Source organism: Lissotriton vulgaris, chromosome 2_1 (genome assembly GCF_964263255.1).
Source record: "Lissotriton vulgaris chromosome 2_1, aLisVul1.2, whole genome shotgun sequence".
Taxonomy (NCBI): domain Eukaryota; kingdom Metazoa; phylum Chordata; class Amphibia; order Caudata; family Salamandridae; genus Lissotriton; species Lissotriton vulgaris.
This window is the reverse complement of record NC_141687.1, coordinates 1,869,760,708-1,869,775,607: the sequence shown is the minus strand read 5'-3', so window position 1 is coordinate 1,869,775,607 and position 14,900 is coordinate 1,869,760,708. Positions and strand designations below refer to the sequence as shown.

The 14,900-nt window shown below is 42.8% G+C and overlaps 1 protein-coding gene across 2 annotated transcripts in view; it reads right to left on the bottom strand.

The window, feature by feature from the left end:
* The window catches only part of ADAMTS17 (ADAM metallopeptidase with thrombospondin type 1 motif 17), a 1,053,865-nt gene that overhangs the window by 857,622 nt on the left and 181,343 nt on the right, over nucleotides 1–14,900 (bottom strand). The gene's annotated exons all lie outside the window — the stretch shown is intronic.

Here is a 14,900-nt window from a genome sequence, read left to right as displayed (position 1 = left end):
TATAGTTATTTTAGGGCACGAGTTATAGCTACTTTAGATAGCCAAAGCTGGTGAATTTCAGTGGTTTTGTTTTAACTGACATTTTCACCTAACTATAATGTCACTGTAACCTTTGTTTTTTTACAGTGCATTTTTTGGTGTGAATATAGTTTTATTAACGTTTTAGAAAAAGAAAAATCATACAATTAGACTGTAGTGCCATACAAACAAAAGGAATAAGGTACAGGATGCTCATGAGAAAGCAATTGATTTACAAGTAGCAATTGTTATGGTTGAGAGTCTAAATTTTGGCTCTTTGGACATCCAGGCTTACACTTGAACAGCAGTTGTTTGTAGCTTGGGCTTCGGATTCATCTTGTTGCATTTCATAGCACAGATTTAGTTAAGAGATGCCTCACTGTCCTCTACGAATTTGGCCAAGTATTTCCCCATTCGTATGTGTAGTCTTAAGTATTTCTTTAACCTGTCATGATCAGCAACCATGCAAACATATGCATCACTGTCCTGAGAAGTAGAGGTGAGATATCTCAAGTCACAGAACATGGGGCGCTGAGATCTGTAGGTGGCATGTGGCCATATACTCGATTGTGAAGAACTGATGGAGCATTCTCTCCAATCACGTATTGCTTTTGTGTGATTTCGAGGCCCGAATTCTTTAAAAAAAATCCATATGTCTCTTTATGATGCCCTACACACTTTCTCGAAATTATTTTCTTTCCAGCAGAGCAGACATTCTTGACCCATTGCAGAGCATCGTCCACGGTGCGGGTAGTCTTGACCAAAGTGATAGCACTCAAGTTTGTGGTCTATCCTTTTGTCATTGTGCTTTAGAACCAGGCGTGTAGCACAACCGAGGGGCATTCGGCCACCCAGTTGGGACCCCAATGATGAAGCATGACACCAACTAGGTTGGTGTGTGAGGGGTCTTTTAAACAAACCTAGTGGGTCCATGTACTAACCAGACTAGTGATTGTACCACATCTACATAGAGGGTCAGTCCTTCTTTGTTTTTCTTATCATTATACCGGGGATAGGGACCCATCCCATAATTCCCTTGTTCTCTCATTGTTTTGTTATGAGTCATTTACAACCAAATTAATTCTGATACATATGATCTTGATTCCAATCTATGGAACCAACTGGAATAAATTACTAGATTACAAAGGTTTGTAAAAGGCCCAGAGCTGGATCAGGGTGCCCTTGGTGACATGGGGTCATGGTGCTGTGTGATGGCCTGCTGGGAGTCATGTGCGGGCTTTTAGGATATTATGCGACACCCTCTTGAATAGTATTTTACAATGTTTAGAGTCTTTAGTTGTGAATGCATGTGGCAGTTGATTAGTCACTATGCAACAAGTTGGATGAAAAAACTAGGGGGGTGGGGGTCTCTGAAAGGGGCATGGCCGATGTAATTAAGGGTGTGGCTTAAAAACACATAAGCTAAAAATCTGTATTTAGCATAGTGTGCCGCCCGACTGGTATTATGCTGCTTCTGTCATTGCATCCAGACATATAATACAACAAGTAGCATTCCACCCACATCAAGCCAGGACTATTTGATTTGTCAATGGTGGTTAGTTGCATATGATAAATAAGCACCAACTATGGCTTTGCTGTATATAACAATACAAATGCTTTAGTTCTGACATGATGAGTTAGACTATAACGAGTGTCTTTGAAGCTACATAAAAGGCAGTGAAGAGCGGTACTGCTGCACAAATGGAGAGCCCTATAGAGACCTGTTTCGGCACCTGACTACACACCGGCAAGACCCGGGCCATTTAAAGCCCTGTGGTAACCTCAGTTGGACAGCAAGTGGCCCGTCTCTTGGAGACCCAGCGAGGCAGAGAACACGGAAACAGGGTGATAAGCTTGAGGGAAGGGGCGAGTCGGCCACTGTGCCCACCAAGACTGCGCATAAGTCACAGAGGAGACATTGCTTGAATTCCCTTCAGACAGGCGCGCTCTCGCTCAGCCATTTCCTGAACTGCTGAAGCCTCGGGACGAAGCAGGCCCAGTAAAGGGGGTGGAAGGTTTATCAACACAAGTCTGCCGGGGTCACAGACCAGAGGTCACGGGGACAGAGTCTCTGCTTAGTCTGCACGGCATGCGTTCATTCATCCGGACCAAAGACTTCTATTTTTGAATTAAGTATGCCGACCGTGTGAGAAGCAAGCCAGGCAGGTGCTGGTAATGGAATGTCCGTGAATAACTGCTGACAGAAAGCAAGACGTCCCGAGGAAAAATGCGTGGACGTCAAATGGAAACCAAACGGAAGTGTTCAGCTATGAGGGTGGTGCAAGTTACTAACATTATGTGTATTGATAATTAGCACAACTACAACAGTGCTATTATTAATACTAATGACAACAAAAATATTATAAAAATGCACTGCAGATCGGATCTTTAAATTTTACGTTGTATCTATTCGAGCTGATTTACTTAAAATATATGTTAAACACCACCCCTATCTATTACGACTCCACCCTCTCATCCTCTTTTCTAGCGTTCAGAGTAAGGTCAGTGTCAACGATTTACAGAGTGCCATCACAGACACACGACGATGACGTCGCCTTTTTTCTAACTCTAAGACTGTTGTCACCTGCGACACTGCAAATTCTGTCAAACTTCAACATGCATATACGGGACTTCAGAAAGAGCATGGGAGTGAATGTGTCTTCTATGGTTTATTCATCCCAGCATGCATTTCATCGTCAATACAGTTAACGGACTATACTACAGGCAGGCACGCTGCCCATTCAGAAATTTCAGGAAGGTTTGGGCTTATCACTGTCTTTTTGTGATGTTTTTTCAACTTCTAACAGATTCTGATCAAAATCAGAAGTAGGAAAATTGATTACAAAACAGGAAGAACCCTTCTAGTTGACCACGACTTGGGGCATCTGGAGTTTGCATTGATAAAGTTAGGAATGACACTGAAATTTAGTACCATTAAATTATGAAACTATGATTTAAGAACAGTAATCTGTTTAACAAATGTAAGCATGAGCATGATCCTAGGGTGGTAGGTACACTGGTCTCAAGACAATTTTCACAACAGTGTTCGGCCTCTTAAAGACCAATATGATCGGGTAAGAGGAAAAAAAAATACAAAAAAATAAAAAACAACCAACATGCCTCATTCAATTACTTCTGCTATTCACGAACAGGCCGAGTTATAGGGATACCAGATGCATTTATACAAATTAGTGAATTTGTAATTTATTTCTAGTAATGCTGAAACTATGAAAGTATAGTAGAAGTTGGTGCTGCCAATTTTAGGTGCCTTGCCACGTGATAAACCAGCCCTAAGGGCCAGTTTATCATGTATGGGGCAGAAAGGGAATTTTTGCCACTGCTGATACCCGAGTGCTTCGATTGGCCTCAGATGTTAAGTATAATTCACTGACACTGAACATTAACCACCAGGAAAAACTTGGAGCATGAAAAACACATCAAGGACATTGTTTAGATGCAGTCATTTTACCAGCTATGAATAACAGTGCCAAAGGAACAGGAGCGAGTGGACGCGGTAGGATAAATGTGGGTGAATATAAGATGCTAAGAAAAGAGTTCTGGTGGAAGCTGGAAGAAACTGTGGAATGGTTTGGCAGGCAAAGAGAAAGGCTAACAAAAAGTGTAAACATTTCTCCCAGTCAGTCATCGTACCTTTGCATTTGGATGATGGGAATTCCCTGCTCCATGGACTCCCAGGATCCACGCTATGCACATTAAAAGGGCTCTGTACTCTGAAGCACTCTTTACAAGGGCCTAAAGAGATATGACCACATCACTCCATCCTGATGGATCTTCACTGGCTTCCCTTGTCAGCCTGCACCATCTTCAAAACCAGCTGTACCATATACAAAGCTATCACGACTGACACCCCTGCCTCCGTGGCACAAGCACATCATCTCCAGAGATTCTCGCCACACCCGCAGCCAAGATACCACCAGACTGGAGACAAATATGAAAAAAGACAAAATTGGGCAACAGGTGTTTTCCAGCTATGCGCCCAGGATCTGAAAGTCCACCAGAACTGCCACAAATCTGTCGCACTTTAGGAAAGTGCACAAGAAGGGGGCATGTCGTTATTCCTAGGAACCAGGGTAATGTACATGAGAGTAAACAAGCAGTGTTTCTTTTAGGTTCATTAGAACGATGAGTCAAATGTGATTGTACGAGGTGGCAATCACTGAATTAAGTTGCAACTGAACACTTCAAACGACATAATTTCATTGAGAGAAAGTATGTGAAGAAATGAAAGTGAGGCTCAAAACAAAAGATAGAGCGCAAATATATTATAATACTTCATACCATGAATTAATGCCAGGCACTACATGATCAAAAACAGGTGAAAGATGTTCAGGTGGGCAATCACTTAGGAGGTGTGGTACGTCCATTTAACAAACATTGGAATCCTGTGAGGGAAGTATTTATTCAGATGAGTCATGAGGGGTGCTCTCACCTGTATCACCTCACCTACCCCTTCAAATTATTAGGGAGCATTATCGCTCCAGACTGGCAAAAGTCAGGGTGGAGGAGAGCCTCGTAACTGGCTTGTTGGCTTCTTGCCAGCCAACAACTTTAAAAGCTAATTTATCCCCCTCAAGATCTCCACTTTTTTCCTACAAAACGTCAAAGTGCAGGGGGTTGAGTTTCTTTTTGCGGGACTGAGAAGAGAACAGGTAGGGCGGTGCACAGAAGACATCATGCAAGACAATGACCAAAGACCGCAAGGGAGAGAATAGAGAATGAAGAAAGAATCCAACAGGGATGGATATATGAATGACGGTTACAATGTAATGTAGTATTTACGCATTTATTTATTTTTTGCTATTTTACCTTATCACTTGGCTCACTGAATACTGTATAACAGAGAAAAGCAACTTACAATATACAAAAATAGATGCAGGCTAGACAAACATAGACTACCACACAAAGCATTAATAAATAGCAGCATATCATCTCTCCAATCCTGTCACATCTCAAAATTGTGAGCAAAGTGATTACAAAGACTGTGATGTGCCTGGCACGGAAACCATAAACCACCAAATAATGTAATTTAATGTAAAAATAAAATGTTTTAGTTCCTTCCTAAAATGTGATCAGTGCAGAGCCAAATTGAGTGAAATAGGTAAATTGTACCATAGGGGATGGGGCCACGTCATAATACTCCTGTGATGAGGTCTGAGTGCTCCATGGTCTTCCTCATTTTGGCCCTCCACCTCAACATTGAATCCATGGGCCTCATGTACTTGTTAAAGGGCTTTTGCGACCCTTTCCGGACTGTAAGCAGGAGGGGGCGTGAAATACATAGCTATCCTCAACCGTTTGCGATCTGGAAGGGGGTATACCAGTGCTTTGTGACCTCAATTGCAGATATAAACCACTGATCAGATACCGACAGCTCAAAGTGGGTGGCAGTTGAACTGTAATGACATAGCTGTCCTTGGGAGACAGCGCCCACTTTTGAAACATGTTGGGCAAATTTGGGAGATGATGGGGGTAGGTGTGACCAATGCATGGTCCTGCTGTGGTCTTCCCACACTGAAAATATTTTTTTAAAGAAACATCTGTCCCTACAATGGTCATGGACTGCTGTTGAAAATAGTTTCCCATTTGGGAATACCAATGGACTGCTGTCTCCTGCAGAGATCCATCCCTACATTAGAAGCCAATCACAGGAGATCACAAATAGTGACCTGCATAATTAATTTTCATTAAGTAGGTTATTTTTAATCTACTGCAAAGGGACAATTTGAAATGGAACCTATTAGTACATAATTTGCATTTAATATTGCATTCCCATTTGCAAACCAGTCAGCATGCTAATTACACATCATTAGTTTCCGAACTGGGAACAGTACTTCAAATCCCCATCTTTGAAATGTATTTAAGAATGAAATCTATGCAGCTAGACACCCATGATAAATTGGATGAGGTAATCCCTGGGCAGCCCACAGAAAAATTAAAAGGCAGGCATGATACACTTATATTCTGTGGCCCAAGAAAAAAAAGACACGGAAATTGATAACAAAAAATCTGGAGGCACAATGTACATTTGGGCAGGCCAATCAAAGAAGCTGGTCCCTTACATTATAGAGTGTCAAGATCTGAACAGACCCAAAAGTGTCACATAGGAATTTAGTTTGACTGGTATCAGAGACAGCTGATATTGCTCTACGTGTAGTATGTTTTTTGGGAGGAATACAATATGAAACATGCAATGCTCATTCAGGCCACAGTCACTGAAGGGGAACTCTTGTGAATATTGCGTCTCCAGTGCTTAATCTGGTGAAAAAAATAAAATAAATAGTAAGTGGATGGGCACAATGTTCTTTTTGTGTAAGCCTTCTCCCTTTTACCTATTTTCCAATATTTCTCTTCCTCCTTTTTCTGCTTTCCTCTGTCTGTCTTACTCTCACTCTCTCTTTCCCTTTCGTACAGATTCAAGTCTGATGATAAAAAGCAAGTCCTAAACTCCAAAAATGAGCACTGGTGCCCATTGCCCACATTTGAAAAAAAAATCCAAGGACACTTTGCAAAACAGGGATGCTGCTGCATACAGAAAGTTCTTGTTTGGGTACCTGTGAGTAATAAAGAGGTACAGTTTCTGCAACGATAGTAGCCGGGACAGTCTCCAATTTACCGGGACTGTCCCTGCAAAAACGGAACAGTTGGCAACTATGGGTGCCCACCACCTACAACCACTAACATAATTAAGAAGAGAGCGTGGCTTCCATTGGTGCAGCTGGTGCAGTGCACCGGGTCCCAGAGGCTTCAGGGGCCTCTGAACCCTGATTATTGCTGTATTTCACAATCCCAACAGGGGTCGGGCCCATTTCGTTCCTTGCACTAGGGCCCATGATGACACAAGCTACTAAATTAAGGACTGTCGGACTCGCTCCTCTGTGGAATTATCAACACTTGCCCCCGTAAAAAGACGAGTCTAGTATCCTCTGCACAATTTAAATAGCTCGGGTTTGGAACAAAAAGCTATTCAAAACAGTTTCCAAGCAAGTTCTTTTACAACCGCAAAGGAACATACGGCCACGCCCTTCAGCATTCACACGCACTGAAACGTCTGGAGCGAGGCCGGGTCCTTAACCCCCTCATGAAAGGGAGCAGCCATACCGGCCTTGTTTCAAACGGAAGCGTGAGTCCGGGTAAAAACAAGCTTCAAAGCAGTATTGGAATTGGAGTTTAATAGAGCAGTCTGAGCACACAAGTCCATGAACACCGCTTCCTAGGGAGAATGCAAAGGTCACGTCAGGCAGACGACATCACGCAAGCCCCGCGCCGCTGCCTCAGAGCTCTGTGTGAAAGGGCATCCGTGCCTGTGGTCTGATCAACAAAGTATGCATCAGTATGAAAAACGCCTCTTCCTTCCACTTGTGTTGGAACTCTGCTCACCTGCTAAACACACAGAATGTGCCTGTTTGGCACAACGCTAATCCTCTGAAGAAATGTGCAGCATCAGCGGTTCTGAAACAAAACGTGTGCAAAGATCCTGCATTTTCTGTGGAGATTAGACCTAATTGAAACCATACCAGAATACAGTACTGCAATAAGGGATGGCCTTCTGTGTCGAATTGACTAAAGCTTGGCGGCAGATTGGTGGACTAAATAATAAATACAGCATTATTATGAATATTTAGCAGATTTTGTCCAATAGGTATTTACTTACGAGACCACACAATGATTGTTCTTTTAAGGAATCCAGTGGTCTATCCGGGCCACGTCTTAAGCAGACATAGTTCAGCCAACTGTCTGATCTTTAAATCCCCTTAAATGTCCCGGAGGGGGAAGCATTTAAAGTGAGATCAAAGGACAAGCAGTTTCCCAGCTACAAGTAACTGCTTTCGTATAACTTTAAAGTACTCCCAAGTTTGTGGTACATTCTTATGAAGTATGCTTTACCATTTCAAGGCTAGTGCACATTTCTTTTGTTTGATAAAGTATATGCAGGATAAAGTTCCGGTATGGTATTTTGCAATTAAAAGAAAGGACAACTAGCTGGAACTGTAATAAGGGGTTGACCGGGGCCGTTGGCTCCGATATATGTGAGTTTTGTGAGATGGGGCTGAAAGAGGATGTGTCCCATGTTTTATTCATATGCCCAGCATACCTCAAAGCCAGGAAAAAATGGCTAAAGCCAATTTGTAAAAGGTTAGGCCTCCGACAAATTAAGGTTGGACTTAGAATTTTTAAGGGAAACACTGCTCAACCGATTGTGTTCAGCCTGAGTCGTTTTCTCCTATGTGTAGCCTTGACTAGGAAGATGAAAAACCAAAAAACCCAAGGAAATAGGCTAGTTTACCATGTTACGGAGTTATCTGCTAGCTGCTAAAGTGCTGCTTGCTTTACTGTTCTGGTGTATACTTCTTTTAACAAAAACAGATGCTTAATTTATTGTTTTATTATTCTGTATACTCATTCAGTGTTCTTGTATACTAGAGGGGCCAACCAGGACCTAGCCATCCTCAAGTAGATGATCTGGAAAATGAATTGAATTCCATGTATCTTATGCAAAAGAAGTGTGTTGATATTTTAATTCACCCGCCATTTTATTATGTATTTAAATTGTGATATGATGTATTATGATTGAATGTATTGTATCTTACAAGGTTTTTTAAACCGAATAAAGATTGAAATGAAATGAAATGAAATATGCATGCATAATGCCAAGGACGAATAAGATGCAGTCAAAAACCTTGCAGGCATTCAATTTTAATATTGAGGAACATGAAAAAGAAGCACAAACAGAAGGTAATTTCCAGTAAGGAAGAAACACCACCACCTTGATCATCATTCACAGATCCCAATGCCCACTTGTGTCTATTACTTTGGCATTTCTTTGTAGCATAAGGACTGAGAATTTAATAAATGATCATGGCTGGCTCATATTGTACATTAAATTGAGAGGGTAAGCTGGGGCAGACTTCAGGTCTGAGGAGGATCCTATTCTTCTCAAACATACATTAATTGTGTCCTTATGCTCCTCAGGTGTACCTGTGAGAAAGTTCTGCTAGTCTTCTGCATGCCTGACTACTCACTGAACTATCACTTCAGTTGTGTGTGGCAGCTTGCCCACATAGTGAGAGGACAGACATTAGGAGTGTTGCCAGCAGGGAAGTATGCCCTTGAAATCCCCCGGAAAAGGTCACAGGAAAGTGCCAACTGGAGGAAGAGGTGATGACTACTCCATCAAAGTGGCCATATACTAATCGTCATTAACTTCTGATCAAATCAATCCAAAATCTATGGATCAGTTTAGTTCGATAAATTATCTCAAGAAAAAACATCATGATTCACTCGCACATTTTGACCACGACCCAGATTAAGATTCTCAGATGTTCCTGAGGAAACTACACCGGAAACCACCCAAGACAAAATGTCTCATAACCCTGCTTTAGGGTAGCCCCACCTTACAAGAAATAGGAGAGAGCTTACAGACTCAAAGCCCCCCATGTAGTGATAATACAAGCAGTATAAGCAACAGGGAAGATGTCATGTAGAAGGCAGTGAAACAACAAGGTGGGGCTGAGGAGTGTAACGCGCAATAGGCCTTGCTTAGTAGCCCTGAACACAACTCTGCTCTTGCAATGTTCCTAGCATCCCTGTTCTAATGAAAATGGGTTGATGTCTGCCTTTTCTAGAAAACAGACAAAACAAAATTAAAAAGTTGTTTGAAGAGCTCGGAGCCCCCCCTACGTGGCATGAGAGGGGTAAAGGTTGGCCTCCTCTTCTGCTCTTGTTTCACCAACATCTCAACTTACCTTTTCCCCAGATCTATTTTTCATCCAAAAAACCCATTAGTTGCTTATGCCAAAAAGTGTATGAAACTAGGAAATTCAGGGATTATTCAGTGACAGATGGTTTTAGTGGCACTGTGAGCAAATGTAATGCTCATCTGGTGATCTTCAGACAAATGGAATCTGGGACGTAGGATAGGATCTTTTGAAGAGATACTTTTCCTCTTGACACGGATCATCGGTCCCTTCTTAGCACAAGTTAAATAGAAACTGTACCAAGAAGACAGTAAGAAAGGAATTGGATCAAGCAAATCAACCACTGTCAGGAAAACATTTCAACACATGTAACAACTCCTGGTGGCCATCAGACCTAGGACCCACATCCACTCCCTCCAACCACTCCTGAAACCGTAGAATCATCGACAACAAGCTCACCATGAAATCACAAATCAATGCAGTCTCCTCCACCTGCTTCTTCACTCTGCACATGCTACATTAGATCTTCAAATGGCTACCCCTACACACGAGATGCACCATGACACAAGCAATCATCACCAGCTGACTGGACTACGGCAATGCCCTTTGTAAATCAGGCAGGTGACCTTCAGTTTAGCGGAGAGAGTACTCCGTCACTGCTGCAACAGAGTCCCTTCTTCCAGTGGTGGTGCCACAATACTCCAGATTAGGGAAGGGGGTGGAAGCAAAGGAGACAGAATTTTTTTTTAACTTACCTGTCCTGTGGCTGATGCGTCGGTCCTCCTCTTCACTCCGGAGAGCCCGAGCAGTCCCTGGGACACCAGCACCAGCACACCCAATCCAGACGCCGCTTTCATAGCATGAGAGCAGCTCCAGGATTGGTCTAAGCAGCCTCATTTGCCACTCAGACAGTGCCTTAGTGCCGGTGGCGATTTTTCAACACAGCCGGATTGGAGAAACTTAAGCATGCATGTCTGTTTGTCTGACCCGAGACGGCCGGCAAAACGGACATGCGCACTTTACATTGCATAGTACCCCCTCCTCCCTGCCATGCCCAGCCCGATCCTGCCCAAGACTCCCGGGCTCAGTCAGTCAGCGGGAAAAAAAATGAAGATATTTTTATATTATCATTTTATTTTCAGCTGACTGACCCAGTGGCGTGACGCTCCTCCGCCATTACGTAGGACCTGCACCTGCCCTCTCCTCAATGCTCTAAATCAGTCCCTTATTATTGAATTAGCCACCATGCAGGTGTGAGATTGATTCTTTGCAAGGACTCAATCGAATTGGAGAGCACAGCACATGAAACATTATTAGCCTGAAGAGGTCTTTGTCCTGGATCAATGTATTTCACTTTTGGGGCTTGCCATTCCTGTCCCGTTTCTGTTTCTATAGTAGACTAGTTGCCATCAACCCACCAAAGGCAAGAAATGACAATGCTCAAAGGGCTATTGTAGTATTGTTAGTATTTATTTATTTATTTCAATAGAGTTTAGAATATACTTACGTCATGGAATTCTGTGTGGGGCTGAGGATTCTGTATGTTTTCAGTTATCACTTGATGACTTGCTTTTGACTTGAACAGAAGCATTTAGCCTTTAGAATTCATCATAAAATTGTAGTGTAATCTATTAAGATACTACAGCTAGCTAGATCTTTTGTTTCTTGCTGATGCAATAGTTCAGTCACAATGACAGAGGTCTGTCCTTGAAGATATCTAATGTTAGCCATTGAACAACTGTGTGTGAAAGTAGGCCTTGCGGGGGGCCAGTTAATTTATTGTCAGCATTTTATATAACGCCAACATGTCACTTTCTGCAAACTTTACAGTGCGTAGAGACCCAGCATATTAAAAGAGGAGGAGGTATCCCAAAGGAACGTGGTCAGATGAAAAAGTTAAGTGCTTTAAAGCACATATAGGGAGAAGAGGACAAAACGTCAGGTGTGGTGTACCAGAATATAATTGTTAAATTATAGTCTGACATAAATGGTGTGTCCTAAATATCGTTTACATAAATATCAGTCCATTGTAGATCACATTAGAAAATCTAAACACAATGAAACAATAATTTTATAAACAATATTTATGTCAGGCGATTTTTCTGTAGACTGTATTTCGACAGAAAATTAAACCGCACACATACATGAAATGGGATAGGATAACAAAGTGAGTTAGAAGAACTGGATGGGAGGGATAGATGGTAAGATGCACTCTGCAAACAACTTATCTCTAGACTTGGCCCCAGGAAATCATTCACAGCAGAAAATGAGGTTGCAACGTAAACATGATAAATCAGGGTTTGAAACAGAGTTTGAAGTAAAGTTTGGAATGCGAATACCCTGCTTCTATTAAAAGTGCCTAAAATAAGTCATATTGATCATCACCCTAAAGAGATGCACTGGCTTCCTATGAAGGAGAGGGTTCAGTTTAAAGGTCTCATGCTTACTCATAAAGCCTTTCACCAAACAGCGCCACAGTACCTATGGTTTATGCCGTATCATATGGCCCCATCTTTGCGTTCCTCCAATTATTTGCTGGTGGTGGTTCTGAAAACGAAGAGGAAAAAACGGGGTGGTTCCTCATTTGCCATCCTTACTACCACTGCCTGGACCTCACTTCCTTTTTAGCTTTGGACAAAAAAGGATGAAAGCACCTTCAAATGCCTTCTTAAGACCTGGCTATTTGAAAGTGCATTTAAGTAACTTAGTTTCAGCACAGATACAGGCACATGCATCAAGCTAAAATGTGCTCGAATAGCTATTTGCGAGCGCTTATTAGCATTTTCAAATGCATCAACCAAAAATAACAGCATCAGAAATATAAAGAATCGCTAAAATAGGGAAACAAGATATTGCGATTCCATATTAGCAAAAAACAAAAATGCGATAGCAAATAAAGAATTGATAAAATAACTCGCAATACCATGCATGTAAAATGAAATAGCGATTTCCTTGAAAATCGCTATTTAGCAAGTGCAGATTAAGGGCAATCACAATCAGGTGGTAAAAAAAAAAGTTTTTACAGCTGCAAACCATCAGACGACTATTTAAACTGACCCATGAGGTCATAGAGGCTTTTCACAATGGCAGCACTCTAAGTGGTTGCCAGGAGGATGAGGATCCATGCAGCAGGCCAGGCCAGAAGGAGAATACAGGAGAGGATCTTCCGACTGCGCATCACTTTGTTGGGACAAACAGCAGAGGAAATATATGATAAGTACAGGCTTTTGCAGTTCTTCAAAACCTTCCTGGCCGCCATGATGACCATGATCCACAACCACATCACCTTCCCCACAAACCAACAGAAATTAAACCAAACAAAACTCGACTTCTACCAAGTAGCACAGGTTCCTCATGTCATCGATGCATAGATTGCACCCACATAGCCATGTGTCCCCCAGCAGACAATGAGTATATCTACCGGAATAGGAAATCGTATCACTCTATCAATGTTCAAGCAGTGTGCAATACGAAAAACATCATAACTGACAATACCCTGGGAGTACCCATGATTCATACATCTTTCGACATAGTGGCATCCACACATGTCTGCTCAGAGGGGAATTTGGCGAAGGACACCTGCTAGGTAAAAAAATATACTTATTCACATGCCTAAAGTATGAAATGGCAATGCATACCTGACACTAACACTCTGCTTGCTACCCTGTAGGTGACAGTGCATACACCGTGAGGAACTATATCATGACTCCATACTTGAATCCAGCCTCCCCACAAGAGCAGATGTAAAATGCAGCACACATCAGGACACAAAATGTGATCGAACGGACATTTGGATTGCTCAAAAGTAGCTTTCGCATCCTGCACAATACCAGAGGAGCAATTCTGTACCAGCCGGAAGCCTGCTGTAGGATTGTGGCTGCATGTGCAATGATGCATAATATAGCAACAAGGAGAGGCATGCCCATAGAGGTGACTGACACTGAGGACAACCAGCACCCGGCACACCCACGACAGGTGCATTTGGCAAGCTCAGCGAAGGGCAAAGGAAACGTGCAGACATCACCCAACATTATTTCTGAGGTATGTAATGATGAGACACAACACTTAATGTTTGAACTGAAAACTTTTTACCTGCACGTGAACAGTTAGTGGTGTTTCGCTAAACATAGATGGTGCCTAATAGCACAATTACTGCATGCACCAAAGGACAAATGAAATGCATATAGGACTTTATACTCTGTCACTGTGAACGTCATGGACATTATTACGTCACCATAATAAAAATCCGGAAGTATAATTCTATTTAGCGCTTCCTCCCAAGCACACCCAAACGTCTTTTGCCTGCATCTGCATCATCACTCATGGGTGCAAAGGTAGGTGTTGATCTATGGGTACTGCACCTCCTGTCAGTGCTGACTGGTGCAGGCATGCTGCTAAGGCTGGATGCCTCCTCACTACCCTCTTCCCCTGTAACATTTCTGAGCCCACCAGTACCAGCCTGGAGCAGTTCAACGGCAGTGGTTATTTGGCCAAGTGCCATGGCCACACCCCCACAACAATGGCCCATATCTATTTGCATTGCCACTGACCTACGTGACAGCAGTGCAGTGGTGTTGCATAACTTGTGTTTGACCTGGTATAGCCAGTTAAGCGCATCATGAACTGGCAATGCCTCCTCCTCTGTGTGTTGTGTCCCTCCTGCATCACACGACCCAGCTCCTGCAGTGTTGCGTTTGTCTGTCTGTTGCCTTCTACAACTGCTGCAGTCAGTTCCCTCACACAATTGGCCATGACTGATATGTTCTTATTCATTTTTGTCATTTGCATATTTATAGCTCCCATATGTCTTGCTTGTAGGCCCTGCACCCTCATCATCTGGGACTCCATGCCACCCCACACATTCGGAGTTTGTGCCTACTGTGCTTTTATGAGGTCTCTTGACCTGCGTCTTCGTCTCATCCGGACCTGTGCCTGAGGTGTAGTTGTGGGGCTCACACTATGCTGGCTTGTCTCAGGATCTGTATCAGGATCCTGACCTGTCTCCATTGGCTGCAGAGTTGTGACTGTGGCCCTGTGTCTTGTGGGTGCCTGGGATGTGCTTGGTGATGTCACAGGTGTCGACACCTCAGCTTCTGCAGTAACCTGTGTGCTGTCTCCACATTCACTGTCATCAGTGTCTACTTCCTCAGCATCTGTGGTGTGAAA